This window comes from Ursus maritimus, unplaced genomic scaffold (genome assembly GCF_017311325.1).
Source record: "Ursus maritimus isolate PB19 unplaced genomic scaffold, ASM1731132v1 scaffold_25, whole genome shotgun sequence".
NCBI classification, from domain to species: Eukaryota; Metazoa; Chordata; class Mammalia; order Carnivora; family Ursidae; genus Ursus; species Ursus maritimus.
Window position 1 is genome coordinate 33,532,125 of NW_024425008.1, and position 19,666 is coordinate 33,551,790.

At 38.8% G+C, this 19,666-nt stretch overlaps 1 protein-coding gene across 13 annotated transcripts in view; it reads right to left on the reverse strand.

Moving 5' to 3' along the window:
• FUT8 (fucosyltransferase 8) overlaps positions 1-19,666 on the reverse strand; it is a 411,868-nt gene that overhangs the window by 317,660 nt on the left and 74,542 nt on the right. For 5 of the 13 annotated variants that reach the window (XM_040641780.1, XM_040641779.1, XM_040641769.1 and 2 more), the window contains exon 1: positions 14,256-14,406. The exons of 2 other annotated variants lie outside the window; for them this stretch is intronic. The gene's annotated coding sequence lies outside the window, so the exon portion shown is untranslated. Of the gene's footprint in view, positions 1-14,255; positions 14,483-15,473; positions 16,574-19,666 lie in introns of those variants that run through there. 6 more of the 13 variants (XM_040641772.1, XM_040641781.1, XM_040641777.1 and 3 more) reach the window with 4 other exon arrangements.

Consider the following 19,666-nt stretch of genomic DNA (forward strand, 5'->3'; position numbering starts at 1 on the left):
TCAGGAAAGTATAATTTAAAACCACAGTGATATACACCTACTAAAAGAGCTAAAATCAAAACAGAAAACAAAACAAAAAAAAACCAAAAAACAAAAACCTGACAATACCAAGTGCTAACAAGGATGAAGAGCAACTGGAATTCTCATATATTGTTGGTGGGAATGCAAAATGGTATACCCACTTTGGAAAAGTTTTGCAGTTACCTAAAAAACCAAACATACACATACCATATGATTGCTAGGTATTTACCCAAGTGAAATGAAAATTTACATTCATAAAATAAACTATTCTCAAATGTTTATAGCAGTTTTATTCATAGTTGTCAAAAACTAGAAATAACCCAAACATCTCTCAACAGATGAATGAATAAACAAACTGGTCCATCTGTTCTACGGATTACTACTTAGCAATGAAAAGGAATAAACTATTAATACATGCAACAATATGAATGAATCTCAAAGGCATTTTCTAAGTGAAAGAGGCTGACCCAAAAATCTACACAACTATGATTCCATTTACATGACATCCTGGTAAAAGCAAAACAATAGCCATGGAGAACAGGTCATGGGGCTGGAGACGAGGGGGAGACACTAATTACAAAGAGGCAACAGGAGCTCTATGTCTTAATAATTAACGGTGGTGTATACACAGTCTATACATTTGTCAAAACACATAGAATAGTATATCACAAAGTACGTATTTTAGTTCATGTAAATTTTAAAATTAAAAGAAAATTTAATTCATAAAAAAATAAAGGAAATATGTCAAATAAAAAAAAGAATGAAAGAATAAGAAAAGGTTTTTAAAAATTACTAGTTCTAGAAATGGTTATCCTCTGGAGATAATATAGCTGCCTCTAGTAAGCCATAGAGATAAAATTTTAATATTTAAGACGAGGCTTACCACATTCTCAACTGACATTAGTTCCCTTCCCTTTACTCACTTCTCTCACCTACGTACACATTTCTCTTTCCTGTGGCTACAATTTTTATTTTCCTCCTCCTCTGCAATGACTATGGATTGCTTTTGCCTACTTCACACTCTTTCCCCCATTTCTCTGGTTAATAGTATTCCCATCCTTTGGGGAACTGATCTTCCCCCATTTTATGTGGTTTGATGACAATTCAATGACAATTCCCCACAGTGATTAGCCCAAGGATGGGCTGTAAGCTCTCAGCAATCTGAGGCTGTGCATCTCTGTCATGGAAGACTTCTAACATAAGCAGACAATTAGACTAACATACAGAAAGAAGTACAGTCAGGAAATAGAGAGTATCCTGAAGATAACATTTAAATTCCTGGATCTATTTGTTCCTGGACTGCTCTACCTCTGCTCTTCCCATTTACAAAAACAATGTCATCTTTTTCAGCCAATTTAGAACTGCTGGTTTTAATGATTCCCATTTTAAAAGCACAAAACATTTTGTTTCTCTAAGAGAGCAAAAACAGTAAATTATCTCTTCACTTGCTGTGGCCTTCAGTTAACTTATTCCCAATATTAGTGGCTATTAATATATAGATATTACCTAGCCCTGCTGTAGGGCAAACGTACATGTATAAAGAGATAGAAATAAAAGATAAAGCCATATATAAGTAGACTGAAAATAGCTGTCCACTAGATTTACATTCCAAGTGCCAGGAACCTTAAAGACAGCTTTTAACATAAATTTTAAGATTTTAAATCTTCAGCGCAGGTAATGATCACTTTTCACCACTTGACATTTTACCATTCTACTCATTCATACCTAGCTAGGTAATAAAGATATGGTACTACTTTGTGTCACTCTGACTTTACCTTGTTCTTTCACTCATCTTCATCAATATCTGAAGAAAGGCAATTGCATATGCCAACATAAAAAAACACACCTTTGCAATAAGGATTAAAGCAAAAGTCGTATGAATTGACAACATATAATAAACTTCCCATAAGTCCTTCTTCAGCTTGTCTGCCTGGAATGTCCCTACTTATTCTTTGATGCTAAGCTTAAACATTAGCTCCTTTCGATACAGCCTTCTCCACTTATCACACCCTAATAGAACTGCTGCCTCTGCCTCCTCTCTACCATAGCAGTTACCAAATTACAACTATTTATACGTTAGTGGTAATGAGAACCTTCTGTAGTAAAAATTTCTGTAGTAAAAAATGAAACCAAAGGGACACCTGGGTGGCTCAGTCGGTTAAGCGTCTGCCTTCAGCTCAGGTCATGACCCCGAGGTCCTGAGATAGTGGCCCACACTGGGCTCCTGCTCAGCAGAGAGCCTGCTTCTCCTTCTCCCTCTGCTGCTCCCCCCTGCTTGTGCTCTCTCTCTCTCTCTCTCTGTCAAATAAATAAATAAAAATCTTAAAAAAAAAAAAAAATGAAACAGGAAAGAGCTAATGAAATAGAGAAACGCTCCAGTAACAGATTTTCCAGTTTAACAACTGAATAGATGTGATCGGGAATTCAAAGATGACTCAGAGTTCAAGTCTAGGTAATGGGAGGAATAAGCCAATAATAGAGAAAGGAAAGTTAGAAAGAAGAATACATTTTAGGAGAAAGAAAATTAAAGAAAATTCAAATTTGAGCATGTTGAGCTTAACAGCATGACAAACAGCTGGAGCTCTCCAGCTAAAAACTGAAGTTTGGGCACTTACGGTATAGGAGTCATCTGAAAGAAGTACTCACTGAAGCCAAAGGACCAGGTAACATTCCAAGAAAAAGCAGCTAGATTAAGAAAAATGTATAAGGCAAATACTTAAGAAACAAGTTGACCTTGTCAATGAAAAGAAGAGTGCCTAGAATATACAGGAGAGCTTATAAGCTCCTTATAAGAAGGGAGGAGGAAAAGGGGTTCACAGTGTCGAATCTGGAGAATTCAAAAGCAAGAATTAAAACTGAAAAAAGTCTATTTGGCAATTCAGGTCACTGTAACAACAGAGAGAATAGCTTTAGTGAAAAAGAAGGTAGCAAAATTTAAACAATATACATGTTGCTTTTTCCTTTGGGCTATTGGATAATACGAAAAAAAAAGGGGGGGAAAGAAGAAAAAAAGAATAAGACAAGGTGTTTTTGGGGTGGATTTCTTTTTTAGGCCATTGAAGATGTTAGGGAAGATTCAAATAAAAATAATAAGAGTTAACAAACAAACCCATATATTCTAACAGAAGGGATAAAAGTAGTAGCCATGAAATAGTCAGTCATGTAAGCCTAAAAGGACACATCTCTACCAAATGGTAGAGAGGAAGGGAAATTAAACAATTTAGAGATAAAGAAAAGCAAAGCTTGAAGACATTTCTGTTTGATGGCCTTAATCTTCTTATACTTAAAAAAAAAAAGTAATTGACGACAACCTACGAAGTCTGGGAACAGTACACAGGAATCAGGGGCTAGGGGGGAGAAAAGGTCAGAAATAGCCGCTGCAGGAAATCAACTACAAAAGAACTGTCAACCAATGTAAGTGAGTATTTTGGAGCACACTTTATAATTAATTATTCATCTCATTTTCACTTATCTAGTAGAAGAGCACAAATTCTTTAGCCTATTTGATTTGACTGTTATTGTTTCGTAACAACAGCCTTCTATATCTGATTTGAGATAATTATGTTCCTTCTGTAAGTCTTCTTTTCCATTGTGTATTACTGAATTTTTTCTTTGCTAGGTTATAAAACTTTTAAATTAATCATTTTTACTGCTTTAATGTGTCTTGCTCTGATGCTTTCCTTAAATATCCAAGTAGTGTTTGATTATTCAAGAAATCCTTAATGTCTATTTTCTTAAAGTCAAGTATGTGAGAGAACTATATAGAGAATAGGAATTCTAAATTTAAAAATGGCTATACCTTTTGAGGGGTGCCTGAGTGGCTCAGTCAGTTAAGCATCCGCCTTCGGTTCAGGTCATGATATTGGAGCCCTGGAATAGAGCTCCACGTGGGGTTCCCTGCTCAGTGTGGAGTCTGCTTCACCCTCTCCCTCTGCCTCTACCCCACTTGTGCTTGCTTGCTCTATCAACTAAATAAACAAAATCTTTTAAACAAAATGGCTACATCTTTTGACAGCTGCTCACATTATTATGTTTAAAAATAAAAATTCCCTGGGAAAATATGATCTTTAATATTTCAAAGTTTCAAAAGTTATAGGAAGAAGTATCTCTTCTCCTTTACACTGAAATTTTTCCAATTACATAATTCATATTTAGATACTTTATATGTATTAAAAATTCTGTGAGACATTTAAAAATAAATATGGCATGGCATATATTTAAAAGAATATGGCTGCCATAAAACAGTCACCTTAGAAAGTTCTCAGACTTATTCCTAGAGTGCTGCCATTGCACAAAAAGCTATGAGATTCAACTTTAGAACTCGTTTAAAGCCTTAACATAATCATTATATTATTGTCAAAGTGACAAATCTTCATTGATTAAATATAGGTTTCACATTTGGGGAAATTTCTGGTTATCATAAGGTGGTTTACCTAAATTAGAAATATCACTTCTGAACAAAAAATATGACAATAAAGCATGAAACAAATTTTTTTATGTTGCTATAATGACTCCATCATTAACACATATTTATGACTATATTCCCCTCCTCCACAGTGTCTGATCTGTGGGTTACCAATCATACATTCCAGTATGTTGGGTAAAAATAAAAATTCAATCATTTTATAGCCATACTTCCTACTATTATAGGTAATATAAGAAGCTCTGATGGTTTCTAAGAGTCAAATTATTGAATATTTGAAAGTAGTTACAGCACTCTCATTTTTAAATGTAGCTGGCTGTTATTTCAATGCCCTACCTTTTTTTATACTATACTAAAAATGTACATTAACCCTTTGGCATATCTGATGCCAGCCTACGCAGACAGTTGTCTACTCCTGTTACAAACACATACATTTACATATGTATAGCACTATTTTTTTAACTCCTTATATGTGTATTTTTTCCTTAGTTTATCACCTGAATGTTACCTATCAGCTCTGCCTCTACATGAGCCCTAGGACAGTGTTCCCAATGGTAGCTATACATTTTCTTTGGTTCTTCTCTGAAAAACAGTCTAATCTCACCTGGCTGCCTTAAGCCCAACTTGGTTTAAACTTAACTGAAATCTCTCCATGCCATAGTCTACCCCCAAAATAAAAAAAAATAACTAAAAAGCATAGTCTTTTTCTTATAAGAAGCTTCAATCACTTTTAAAGCTCTACCTCTGAGAATTATTCAACTTTGCCTTTATTCTCTTCAAAAATCATTAACTCAGCTTTTATGATTGTCCCTATTCTGAAAGTTACACACATGAACTAAGAAATGTTCAAGAAAAAGTTTAATCAGCCATCTTGTTTCTTCAAGACAGTCCCAAATTTGTCCACGGCTGACTCATGTATTAGACAATAAGCCTTGTTTTTGGGCACCTGGGTGGCGAAGTTGGTTAAGCACCTGACTCTTGGTTTCAGCTCAGGTAGTGATCTCAGGGTCATGAGATCAAACCCCAAGTCAGGCATCAAGTCTGCCTTAGACTCTCTCTCCCTCTTCCTCTGCCCCTCCCTGCCACAAGCTCCCACACGCTCCCTCCCTTTCTCAAATAAATAAGTCTTAAAAAATATACATATATCAGACCAGAAGCCTCATTTTTGATTAAAAAAATAATAATAAAGTAACTATATTTAAGGGGAAGAGTTAAGATACGTTCTAGGAAAAGGTCAGTGAATGTCTACCCAAGCTGTAAAAACTGAATAGAAGAAAATCAAAATAATTCATTTTATGGAAAAAAAGCAAAGACCCAGGGGGAGCAAGTGGCTTACCCAAGTTTATACATTTGGTAGCAAAACTAACACTATTATCCAATCTCCTGATTCCAGGTTTAAAGCTCTTCTACTTTAACCATTCATCCAAATGGCTAAACGGGATTATACAAAATGAAAGGAGCCAGACACAAAAGAATACATATTATATGATTCTATTAATGTCAAATTTCTAGAAACAGCAAAACTACAGAAACAAAAAGCAGACCAGTGGTTGCCTGGGGCTGGGAGTAGGAGCAGGGACTGGGAAGGTAGGCAAGACAGAACTTTTTGGAGAATGAAGTATTCTAAAATTAAATTGTGATAATGGTTGCACAACAATATATAAATTTATTAAAACTTAAGCTGTGGGGGCACCTGAGTGGTCCAGTAGGTTGAGTCTGACTCTCGGTTTTGGCTCAGGTCTTGAACTCAGGGTCATGAGATTGAGCCCCATGTTGTGCTCCACAGGGAGTCTGCTTAAGGCACACTTTCCCTTGACACTGCCCCTCCCCACCGCGTGTGCACTTTATGAGATATAATTTATACTTCAATAAAGCTATTCAAAAAATGACTAAGAAGGAATTCAGATTTTGGCTTTAAGTCCATGGAGCTCTTAGGAAATTTTATGTCAAAAGTATCACTAAGGGCGCCTGGGGGGCTCAGTCAGTTAAGTGTCTGCCTTCAGCTCAGGTCATGAACTCAGGGTCCTAGGATCAAAGCCTGCATGGGTCTCCCTGCTGAGCAGGGAGTCTGCTTCTCCCTCTCCCTCTGCAGCGCCCCAAACCCCCTCTCTCAAATAAATAAATTTTTAAAAATCTTAAAAAAAAAAAAAAATATATATATATATATATATATCACTAAAACACACCAAAAAAACAGCTTTTTTCCCAAACTTCAGATCCTTTTCCCTTCAGCATTTCCAAAAGTTGGGTACCTTATTTTCTAACCTTACCTTTTCCATGGATACAAAAAGTAACAGGAAGTGCACAAATATACACATAGGAAATGTGCATAATTCCTCTGAAAACACTTCAGTTATTGATCATTATTTCCTTTTAGATAGGATCTGCACTGCTCTAAGTAAGCCTCTGCAGACAGTTTAGAATAGAGGATGTGTGGACACCTGGGTGGCTCAGACAGTTAAGCATCTGCCTTTGGCTCAGGTCATGATCCCAGGGTTCTGGGATCAAGTCCCACATTGGGCTCCTTGCTCAGTGAGGGGCCTGCTTCTCCCTCTGCCTGCAGCTCCCCCTGCTTGTGTCCTCTCTCTCTGACCGATAAAAATATTTTAAAAATCTTAAAAAAAAAAAAAAAATAGAGGATGTGCTCCTTTATCTGTTATCTGGTCTGACAAATTGTTCCAAAACAGAATTCTTTAGTGATTTCATTTTCATGACATCTTTGTGCCATTATAATTTAAACACTAATAGTATTTTTATTAAGAAGAACCATTCTTAATTGCATATTAGCAAGTTTCTTAAGTTTATTATTTGTGCATCCTTATTAGGTATACATCTCTTCAGCTTACTCAGCATTGACAGCCTATTCTTTGTTTACTTACAAATTAAAAATAAGTTATATAGGGGCACCTGGGTGGCACAGCGGTTAAGCGTCTGCCTTCGGCTCAGGGCATGATCCCGGCGTTCCGGGATCGAGCCCCACATCAGGCTCATCCACTATGAGCCTGCTTCTTCCTCTCCCACTCCCCCTGCTTGTGTTCCCTCTCTTGCTGGCTGTCTGTATCTCTGTCAAATAAATAAATAAAATCTTAAAAAAAAAAATAAGTTATATATCTCTCATAACAGTTAATGCTTTACATCTATGAGAAACACCACTGTTTGAACCTTAAAAATAAAGTTTTAATTAATGGAGGCCTAGATATCTGTAATTATGTCAGAGGAAGCAGTCAGGATTACTTAGTAAACCTACAGTTCCCAGGCTGCTGAGGCTCAGTTTACCAAGGCTAACGAAAGACCTTTTGGCCTCAAGAATTTCAATTATCACCTTCCTAAAGCCCTAGAGTTTCACCAAACTTCCTAAAAGAGAAAGAAAAATCTGAAACTTATAAAAAGAAAGCGAAATGTTTACCCTAGCTTAAGCTCTAATTTTAAAGAGTAGGTTTCTCAAAATTACAATCTTTTGACATTTGGTAACTGAATGAATTAAGTAGTTATTCAAAGAATTCAAGACATGAAAAATAGAATACAATCTCAGCTGAATACCTCCCTCTTTCAGGTACAATTCTCTGTGTTAGAGAAACTGAATCAGTCAGATCCCAAATGATTAGGGCCCTAATTATCAAACATACACTTTTTCCTTGTGACTTTTTCACAATAACTGGCTTAAACTTGCTAACAGTATTCCCATGAATGGAGAACACTGCTGCTCAATTTAGTTTGTTAGTTCTCTTCAAGGGACACGGTATGGTTTGGGGGGGGGGGTCTACATTTTTCTTACTGCAATGAGGCACACAAAGAAGGTGAAGTAATGTTCTAAAAACCAATTCCTTACAGACAGAAACTCCAAAGATGAAGACAGAAATAACAAAGGAGACATAAGAATGCATTCCAGGAAATTGGAAGAGGGGATTATGATATATTAAATATTAAGCAGACAATAATGTGACTGATACAGCACCCTTGACAATGACTGAACCAACTACCCCATATCCCTTTTTACATGGAGTTACAAACTCATTTTTTAATAAATAATAATAAACTCTACCCCAACTGAAGTTCTTCTAGTCTCTTGCCTACTGCCTCAGAGGAAATGAAATCATTATAATAAACCTATTGTAACATAAAAGCTAATGTTTTACCAGGAAATGTTCTATGAACTCTAAGAAAAAAATCCTATAAGGATGATGTCAACTCCCACATTTCCTACCACAATTGGGAGAGTAAGGATAACAAACAGGGAAGGAAGGAGGGACAAAGAAAAACTAAAGAAGTACGCTCCCTCGCCTCCAAACAAAGCAGGCTCATCAACCAGTAAGACCCTCTGCCTCTCTCCTTCCCTTCACTGAATGCCCCAAACACAGCTGAAGTCTGAAACAATGGGAATAATACAGAAGCTACAAATTATATTTTTCCCACCTTTACCACCAATCAAGATGATATAATCAATTGTATTTTAAAAATTATAAAAATGATTTTTAAAACTAGCTTATGGAATGATGACTTCAGTCATTGAATAATATTGCTATGCTTTTATAGTTTGATGGTTTATAAATATTGTTTTTACCACATGCAAGTTTATTCTGGCTCTAAGTATTAATGGAATTTCATATCTCATTTAAGGGATATAATCCAGCCACAAAATTATTAAAAATCTGAAACTCATTCACGGTTCATTAACAGTCAATTGAATAAAAAGATGTACATAAACACAAAACGGGTTCATTTTCATTTTAGTTATAGATTTAGTTTGCACTAAATCAAACAGAAGAATCTCCTATTTTTATGTTACTTTTGTTCACTTAAAATCAGAAAGTTATAGCATTTAAAGTTCATATTATGTAATATTTCTCATAACTCAGGTTCTAAAATACATTAATTTCTCATTCACATCTATGATTAATACCAATATTTTATTACATACTTTATAATGTGAACTTTATTTACATTAACCAGTCATCAAAACTGTGACAAGTAGAGGGGCGCCTGGGTAGCGCAGTCGTTAAAGCGTCTGCCTTCGGCTCAGGGCGTGATCCTGGCGTACCGGGATCGAGTCCCACATCAGGCTCCTCCGCTATGAGCCTGCTTCTTCCTCTCCCACTCCCCCTGCTGTGTTCCCTCTCTCGCTGGCTGTCTCTCTCTGTCAAATAAATAAATAAAATCTTTAAAAAAAAAAAAACTGTGACAAGTAGAACTGTTAAATCCAATCGAAACATGAGTATGCTGTCATATTTTTTCAGCTTACCCCATTGTTAAAATAAACGTAAAAAACCCAAGTTTTAAGATACAACAAAAATAGGGAGCATTTCAAGAGTGATCTCTAAAAGTATATTCCAGTGCTTTAAATGAAGAGGTTATACTATAGAACCAAGACAAAAGAGAGTAATACCAAAATCAAGTTTGAACCACATCAGTACTAGCCTTATATTGGTAAAAGTTGTCAATTTTTTTAAAAACTTGAAACATATTTCCTCTTCACATGTCATTTTCTGATGACCAAAAAAACAAAACAAAATTATCACAAAAAGATATTTTTAAAAACTAATAGGTGAGTGAGCTATTAGGTTTTGGTAAATAAAGTCTTTTTAAAAGAAAACTCAGGGGCACCTGGGTAGCTCAGTCAGTTAAGTGTCTGCCTTCAGCTCAGGTCCCAGGGTTCTGGGATCAAGCCCTGTGTCGAGCCCTGTGTCGAGCCCTGTGTCGAGCCCTGTGTTGGGCTCCCTGCTCAGCGGGGAGCCTGCTTCTCCTTCTCCCTCTGCCTACCACTCTGCCAACTTGTGCTCTCTCTCTCTGTCAAATAGATAAATAAAATCTTTAAAAAAAAAAAGAAGAAGAAGAAAGAAAACTTAAATGAAATTAACCATATAGCTCTGCTTTCTGTGACAAATATGAGTAACTAATATTGAAACACACAGCATAATCCCATAGGCCCTATATGTTCTTCTTCCATTAAAAGTAAAATGTACAGTATCATATAAAGTTTATATGGGTTATATGTTTAGAATATTGTGGAGACTGATAAAAAGGTTATTTATTTAATCAAGGAAGAAAAACCTATGCCAGGTGAGTGAAAGCATTCATTTTATTGGTTTGATCCCTAATTATTCCAAGAGAAAATTGTGGGATATGGAGTGAGGTTGAAGAAGAGATGTAGGCTGGAGAGCAGAACTTGGAGAGAAAAGAAGGTTCAGACATGAGACTAAGCTCTTAAAAAATATATCTTAAATGCATATACATCTCTATATAATAGAATTTTAAAATGTTTTTTAAAAAATTGATTGTAAATATCTTTTACTTTTAAACATTTGTCTCATTATAGCAAACTACAATTTCATAACAATTCCAACCACCAAAAAGAAACCGTTTACTAAATAACACAGAAATATAAGCCACAGACTCATTAAGAAGGAAACCAACGAAAATCTTGAACAGGTCCTCTAAATGCTACACCTACTACACTACTGCTGACTATAGAAGCCTGGGAGTACCAACAGGACTAGTATTGATGCAGAGTATAAAAGTACTATAATAATAATACTTCTAGTTTCAGCATTGTTCGGAATCTTAGCTGTGTTTTGTTTTATTTTTTAAGTAGGCTCCATGCCCAACATGGGGCTTGAACTCACAACCTTGAGATCAAGAGTCACATGCTATACCAACTGAGCCAGCCAGGTGCCCCAGTTGCATTTTATTTTTTAGTTAAAAAAAAATTACATTTTTTAAATATTTACTATTATGATTATAAAATGGAAACTCTTTTATAAATGTTCTATAATATAAAGTGGGTGTATTTACCATTTAATTAAAACAAGAGATTTAGTAATGCAGTTTATAGTAAATTAAAAATAACCATTTAAGAAATTGAAAAATACATAAAAATATTCTGGCATGTCTTATAAAACGTTGTTTAATTTATAGGATAAACCTCTTAAAAATGGTAAACACCTCACTACTCTTTATCTCACAGGTATTACCATTCTTTTCAAAGAATCTATTTTTTATTTTATCAGCACTGAGATTCTGTTTACATAATGGACATAATGGACAGCAAAAGAGAACAAACAGCCCAACCACTATCTTCAGAAAACAAAATATTCTAATAATTTTAATATATACATTATCAGTTTCTAGCCTTGAATTTGAAGAATATGTGAACTGTGAGAAATAAATTCACTTACCTCCTAACTGATTACAGTTGAGAAATCTAACTAAAGTGCCATAAACCAAAAAATAATTGCTTTATATTCAAAGGCCCAAGTTCAATTTAGTAAACAGGCTAGACTCACTGCATTATATCACAGGAGACAGAGGGTAAGAAGTGACCTTGGAATCCTTCATTCCAGATGTCTGAAGGGTCCAATTCTTAATGAAAGGATCTCAATTTTTGATAAATACTTAGCTTACTACCCAGTCAGTATCTTTGCCCATATAAGACTCTACTTGATTTCTGAAATTTTAGGACTGTAGATGTTATAAAGAAAAAATTTAAGAACATACAACATGCACAAAGGATTAAGACTACTTCTCTTGTGATGCGATGCACAAGAAAGTTAAGAAACTACTATCACACACTCTACATTTTGGGGCATATTTTTCTGAGATTGTAAATGAGAAATTCAATAAGCCTTAAGCATATACTTTCCATTATTTCAGATCATGAAAAGATTTTTTAAGTAATTTGTAATACACAACATATATATATACATATATATTTCACAAATAACTATGTACAGATATATGCCCATATCATTCCCTTACTCTTTTAATTAAAAATTTATGTTCTTTCTGGTTATAAAAATCTGGGTTTGGGTGTTTTAAAAGTTCAAACACATATTAAGCTATGCTTTGCTTTGGCACTAGCTCCCCCTCCAGACCAACCTACTAATATAACTGCACTTAAAAAAATAAACAACAAAACAAGTTTTTCCAAGCCACTAGCAAATTTCAAAATTCACCACTATTAAGGACATTCTAGTACTTTAAAATAACTAATTAAAATTGAAGCCAAACACTGCATAATGTAATCAGAATTACTGTTTTTTCAATTCCATACATCTCAAATAGGATGACGTGTAGGAAAACAACGTCAAGTAACTCTTTAAGAACATCCTAAAAGATCTATACAGTGCTATATTTTATGGAAATGATTTTGAATCACTATCCTAATAAACCACTGTATACTCCTCATGTTAATCACTACTTGATCAAAAAGATACACTTTTGCATGTTTCTGCAATCTATACAAGTTTCATTCCAGGTGTTCAGCTCTTCAAGTACAATTCTCAATTTAAAAAAGCAGCAAAAGGAAAATCCATGCCCCAAATCACCCTTGAATGTTCCTTATAGCCTATTCATTTCTAACCCCCTACATTTCAATATACTAAACTGTAAATTCACAAATACAAATGTTTGAATGCCCACCTTATCCTTACTACTTAGTACTTATAAATCAAGAAATTGCCACTTTCTATATACATTTTATGGTATATTTCACAAAGCTGGCAATGTACAAGATCTTATCATTTGGCATAGGATTTTAGGTTATTTTAAAGAAAGGAAAACACAACTTGCTCCATTATTTCAGTATAGTGCTGCTATGCTTAATTTCTCTAAAATGTTTTCATATATATAATGCACGCTTTAAAAGAACTGTCTATAAAAACATGAAATTAAAATTTAATAAAGTAAATAAATATACACTTACTCCCAGGAGTAACAAGAAGGAAAAAAACTATAATGAACCCTTACCTACAGTTTCTAAAGAGAGCCAAGTCAAAGTTCAGTCAGTTACCCGTGATGAGCTTAATTCTAAACTGACAGAAAACTTTTGTTGAAATCTGTTCTGCGTTACCTTGAAGTTTGGGGTTATCTACTGGAGATTCTGTCTTTCCTAGGTTCACCTTCCAGAGCTGACTTAAGTCCACTCTAAATTAATTCAAACATGGAAAGAAGAAACAACACCTCTCTCTGCCTTTCTCCAAGGCCTCAATCAAAAGGCTAATAATATACGGCAAAACGCTAACAGCTCACCAGGGATAAACCCTAACCAAGACACTGGCATTTAACTTAAGATACACACTGCGTCTCTGACGTTCTGTGTCGCTGAAGATTGCAATCCCCACAGTAAGAGAACAGGTGCTGCACCCGACAACCCACTCACTCTTGCAGGACAAATCTCCTTTAACTAATAAATAAGGACTCGTTTAACCTTTCCAAATAAGTTTAGATACTCAAAAGCCGCCAGCTCATCATTTCCAAATCAACTGGGGGTGGGGGGTGCAGCGGCACTCACGCCTTTAACTGCCCAGGCATTGGCCCCTCGCCGGGAGCAGATCTTTGTACGGGTCCACCTCCCGATTTCTGGCCCGAGAACCCCTCACAAAAGCCCGTAACGTACAAGCATCCTCCTCCCCACAGTCCGTGACTAGAGGGACCGAGTTGCTGGCGAAAGGGCAGGTAGGTGGAGAGGAGGAAAGAGGGACACCTCCCACCCCCGCCCCCATCCCTTCTCCTCTCCTTGGCTTCGGCCCCTGCCCGAAGCAAGGATGCGCGACGCCGAGGACAGCCGCGGCTGCAGGCGCCCCTCACCCCCAGCTCGCGCCCCCGGGCCGCGCCAGAGCGTCCCGGGGGCTTCCTCCCCACTTTTCCCGGAGCCCGTGGGTAAGCAGCAGCAGTTGCAGCAACAGGCCCGGGGAACGCCTGGGGGTAAAAGCGGCGACAGCCCCCAATCACATCCCCGGCGCCTCCTCGAATCCCGCACTAGCCCATACCCCAGACCCCGCGGCGCGCGGGGCCCGGCTCCCAAACGCCCCCTTACCCGAGGCGGGAGTAGAGGCGGTCTCCGCCGTCCCCAGTTGCCGCCGCCACCACCGCCGCACAGCCCTCAGCTGCAGCTGCCCCGTTGGGGAGTGGGAGGGGTGGCTGGGTGGAAGATGCTACTCCCGACTGAAGGGAGAGGAAGAAACGGAAACAGGAACCGCCGCCGCCGCCGCTTAACGGAGCCTTCGGCGCCACTGACTGAGCGAGAGCGCGAGGCGGCGCGAGCGGGGCAGTCGCTGACAGCGCGAGACCGAGCGCGAGCCGGGTCCCGGGCGCGCGACCCCGAGCAGCACCGGCCCCATTCCGCGAGGAGAGGAAGGGGACCGGTTGGCTGGGGCTGGGAGGGGGCGGTGTGGGGCGGGGGCCTGGAGCTGAGGGAACCCGGTTACTCGGGTCGGTCGGAGATAACGCGCGCACGCGCCGCAGCGGCTCTGACAACGAGCGCAGGCGGGGAAGCCTTGGCTAGCGCAAGCGTGCGCGCGCGGGTGGGGGCGCGCGCCCCTCAGCGTTACAGACTTCTGGGAGAGGGCGCGCATGCGCCGGCCGCTGCCACCTACGGCGACCCTGGCATGTGCCACGGCTTCTTCCCGCCCCCTTCTTGCTGCGCCGGTGGATAGCGTAGCTGCAGCATCCGCTGCCAGGCAGAGCCGCGGGCCACAGAGGGACCGGGAGACTTCCAGCAGGGCACCAGCTGCTCCTGGATTCCTGCTTCCTACACGAGCGTAGGCCGCCCTCTACCGCCTGCAGGCCGGAGGCTGACGGCGGCGCGACTCGAGCCGAACTCCCCACTCCCGGGAGCGCCATCTCCAGGGAATGTCGTATTCTCGACAGCCGGGGAACGGACTGGCCCGAGCCAGTTCATTCCGCGGCCTTAAGGAACACTGGTACTGGAGATTGAAGCAGGCTCCTTGCTACTTTTTAGAGGGGATCGCTGCTGCTCAGCCCCTGCAGCCAGATCTGGCCGTTCTGCTGCAGCTTGCGGCGTGACCATAGAATGGCATCGCACCCACATGCAACTAGCGAAGCCCTGTTTTATCTTGTGAGAGCTGTTTCCGCATTTGCCCCGTCAGAAAGACCTCCCACAAGGGCCTGAGTTTGATGTCTAGCCTCTCCCCCGACCCGCGGCTGCGACAGCCCCTTTGAGGCGGAAGTTTATTCAGTACGGGAAAGAGAACTTTGGGAGTGCGGGAAAGGGGTTCCCTAGGATGCTTCCTACCCGCTCGCACTCGGGAAATTCCTGGCGCCCGCGATGCAGAGCAGTGGGCCGAAGAGCTAGCTCAGACGGGCCCAGACCGCGGGCTGAGCCGGAGGACCTAGGCGCGCCGCCCCGGCACACAAAGTAGTCGCGGGCCGAGGGAGGGGGTGCCACGGTGTCCAATCAGAGACTCGAGCCCTGTGAGTGGAGTGCGAGCCGACCAATCAGACGGCCGGAGGATGAGCTTCCCGTACCCAACTCTTCCCTGTAGCCTCGGGACCCAGATCCCAAGCCTGGAGCGAAGTGCCTTGGAAAGAGAGATGGTGCCCCAAGGACAGAAAAATTGTTTCTCTAGACTTGGATATTTTTAAGTAAATGCCTTGGGTACTTAGAGCAAATAGCGGCGGCGTTTTAGATGCTGAGTATGAAAAGGATCACAGAAAAGAGATTTACAAGGCACTGGCCTGCCAAGACTGCAATCTGCCTAATAACATTCATAAATTTGCAGCATTTATTGAGACCTTTTTATAGGCCAGGAACTGTATTACAGAAAAATAAGATAACTGCTGATTCAAAGAAGAAAGAAAGGTCCCTGTCCTCAAGAAGCCCAGCTCCCTCTTAGGTTTGCTGGACCTTGTGAGTCATATTTATTGTCAGTCCTTTAAAAAGCTCTCAGCAAAGTAGTTTCCAGTCATTTTTATGACTGTTACCTCCCTGTAAGAAGAGAAAATTGAGGGAAAAGTAGAGTGACCTGTCTAAAGTTACACAAAAAAGATACTGGCAGAGACAGAATTATGTTCTAGCTCAGAGAGCTTGTATATCATCATTCAACAATGATTTATTGAATGCCTGGTTGCCATTCTCCACTAAAGAGGTTCCTGTACAAAGCTTACGAACAACAGAATTCTATAAGGGCCACAAGCTTTGGTTGCTGGAAATGAACAGAAATTTTGGGTTTATGCCATCGTGAGATAAAGGCTAACATCTTATTCATACTCTAGATCATTTTTAGAAGTCAGAGGTGAGCTGGATATTTACTTTTTAGTTTAAACAGCATTTTTAAAAATATTTTAGCAACATTTCAGTGAACTTAGACCTTGATTTAAGGACAGATTGTCTAGGTGTCTTCTTTTTGGGGAAAAAAAAAGACAGACTTCTGAATTTGTTCACTGAAGCTTTTACATTGATTAATCAGAGGGATATAGGATAGATAAATACTCTCCTTGAAATCGTTTTGCTTTATGCAATATATTTTACCAATTTTGTATAAATTCTAGACTTCAACTTGTTGGATCTGTGTATATAACCTTTGTCATTGAGTTTCTGTTCTCCAGAACATGGCTGTGAATCTCAAGTTTAGTTATTAGCTGAATAAGATTTTGAATAAAATTAGAGAGCATGGCACATTTAAAAACAAAATTTTAGCAAACATGTTTAACTTTATAGCTTACCTTATATAATACTTTAAGATCTCCAAGTTCAAAGCTTTACTTTACATTTGCCTCAAAACATCTGATTTTCCATCCGGCCTTCATATTTCCTTTCTGAAAATGTTGGAATTAAAATACATATCTTCTCAGGGGTGCCTGGCTGGCTCAGAGTATGTGATTCTTGATCTCAGGGTTGTGAGTTTGAGCCCCTAGTTGGGTGCAAGGATTACTTAAAATCTTTTAAAAAAATTAAATAGAATACATCTTCTCTACTTTCTTCTGCTTTTAAAAAAAAAAAATCTGTCCTAGGAATATTTGCCCAAGATTTAGTGCATTTTGATAGGATAGTATGTTACATATTAAAATGCCAAATAACTTGGGTTTCTCTAGAATACACTCAGAAACTAGTTCTCTAGTGACTCTGATAGTGCTCTGTTGAGTCAATGTGCTTCTCGCCTGTGACAGGACACAGTTATCAAGACCCTTTCCAGCACATGCCCAGGATTTGGCTGCCACCACAGAACTGGAAGTATCTATTATACAACTGACTTTGGGAACAAATCTTTACACACTGAGTTCCAGATCCATAATGAATTTCCAAAAAATTCACAGCAGTTCCAGCTTTTAAAACACTTTTCTTTTACTCTCCCCAGAGAGGAATATTACTAAAACTCTGCCTTTCTCTTGCTAGGTTAAGTTTCTGAGAAGGAAAATATCTCCAAAAGGTTCTAAACATTATTAGTCAACAGAAGACATCTCTGTCAAAAGATGTTTTCTCCACAAGCTCTAGCTTCCCCTCCACCACCACACACTGCTGTTCCCGGGGCCCTCTCACTCTCTCTTCTCACCCCAGCTGCCTGCCTCTGCCTCTCATCACTCCTAGTTTCTGATATTTGCTTAAGCAAGTAGAAGTGCTCTACCACTTCCTCCACCCTTCCCTCACCAACTAGGTTTTAGACCCATCTTTGCTTATCTGAAAACTTACAGATAAGTTCTGCTCAGCAAGAGATGGTACCGAACATTGTTTTGTTATATTATACCAAGAACGAATAGAACCTTGTCAGCACATTGTATTCTTTTACACAGCCTGTGTCAGATTCTTAGTCATCAACCAGAGCTGTGGGGTCTTGTGGGTGGGGCAAGGAGGAGTCAACCATTAGACAATGGAAAAGATGAAAATGAAAGTTAAAGTGAATACACTGGTAGCCATTTTATTGAGAGATTAGCTAGATCAAAGTTAATGAACTTGAATATTATCACATTTCCAAAGTTGTGAACATTCATGCAGGAACTAGTTTGAAGTTTACTACTACCATTTTATTAATGACTATAATAAAAATAATAGCCCAGGTGTAATATTGCTGAGTGCCAGGCGCCATGATAAACTCTTACCTCCATCATTTAATTCTCAAAGCAACCCTTTGAGGTGGATCCTGTTATTATAATAGTTGGCTCTAAGAGGTCACAGAGAGGAGCTAAAGAGGCTCTCAGCAGCAGCTGCTTACCACATAGTTTAGAAATGTTTCCATTTCTACCAGTGTGGACCAACTGAATGTCAGTCCTGGAAACATTCTTAATAATTTTTAATTGCCCTTATTTTCTAAATATTGTTCTAGGTACATTTACTTAGAGGATTCCATCTTGCAGGAAATCATTCAAAAGACAGCACTGTTACTATTACATGCAAAAAGATGTGACCTTGAGATAATCATTTTACCCATCTGGCCCTTAGTTTTCTGATCTGTAAAATAAAGGGGATGGTCTAGAGAAATTTTAGTTGTTTGCCAGTTCTAGAACTACAAATCTAGCCAGCTTGACACACCATTGCCAGCAACCACAACAATGAAATATGGAAAAACAGTCAATACTTTGAAATCCAGTAAATGTTTTTAAGTCACTTTTGAGCCAACTCCTTAAATAGAAATTCAGTCTACACCCACTTATTAAAGAACAGAGCAATCTTTCCAATCAGAAGAGTAAATGAAGTGATTGATTTAGAGACTTATGAAACTAGCCAAACTATCCCTTTCTATGACTTGCCTCCATGGCTGAAATTTCTGTCTTCTTCATTGGGATAAAGCATCATATAGTTCACACTGTTCACATCCACTTCTATTCCTTCCTCATTAATAGAGTTCCCATTCTCTCTCTCTCTCTGTTTGTTTTTTAGGTAACCATCCAACCTCCAGCTATAGAAGGGCAATTGAATTAGCCTACTTCAATCAATTAATAAATTGATTAATTTATTAATCAATTAATTAATTCCTTAGTATGGTAGAGACTTGCTTACCCTCTCTTTCCTTGCATATAAAGATATTATATTTTTATACATACATCCCTGCCACTCAACCTCACACTTGCAGTTAAGCTGCACCACGTGACTAATTATAGCCACTAGTCTATAGTGGGTTGTGGGTAGAAGTAATATGTGTCACTTCCAGGTATAAAATTCAATTGCAAGTATAAATTTTCACAGTGTTTACCCTTCCCCAGTCTCAAAACCAGTATTATTGAAGATGATAGAGCCTTTGTTAGCCTAAGTCCCTAAAAGAGGAAAATGTGGAATACCCCACCTCCCATCCTCATCAGGCCAAGATAGATAAATGAATAAAAAACACACCTTTATTGTTTAAGCCACTGAGATTTGGGGTTGTCTTCTACTGTAGTACTACTTGGAATCTAGGTTATGCTAGGTCTTAGACTATTCTAATTCTAATTTAGGTATATTCTAATATACCTGAAAACCATTATAGTCTTGGGGTATACTGGCCCAATCAGACTGAA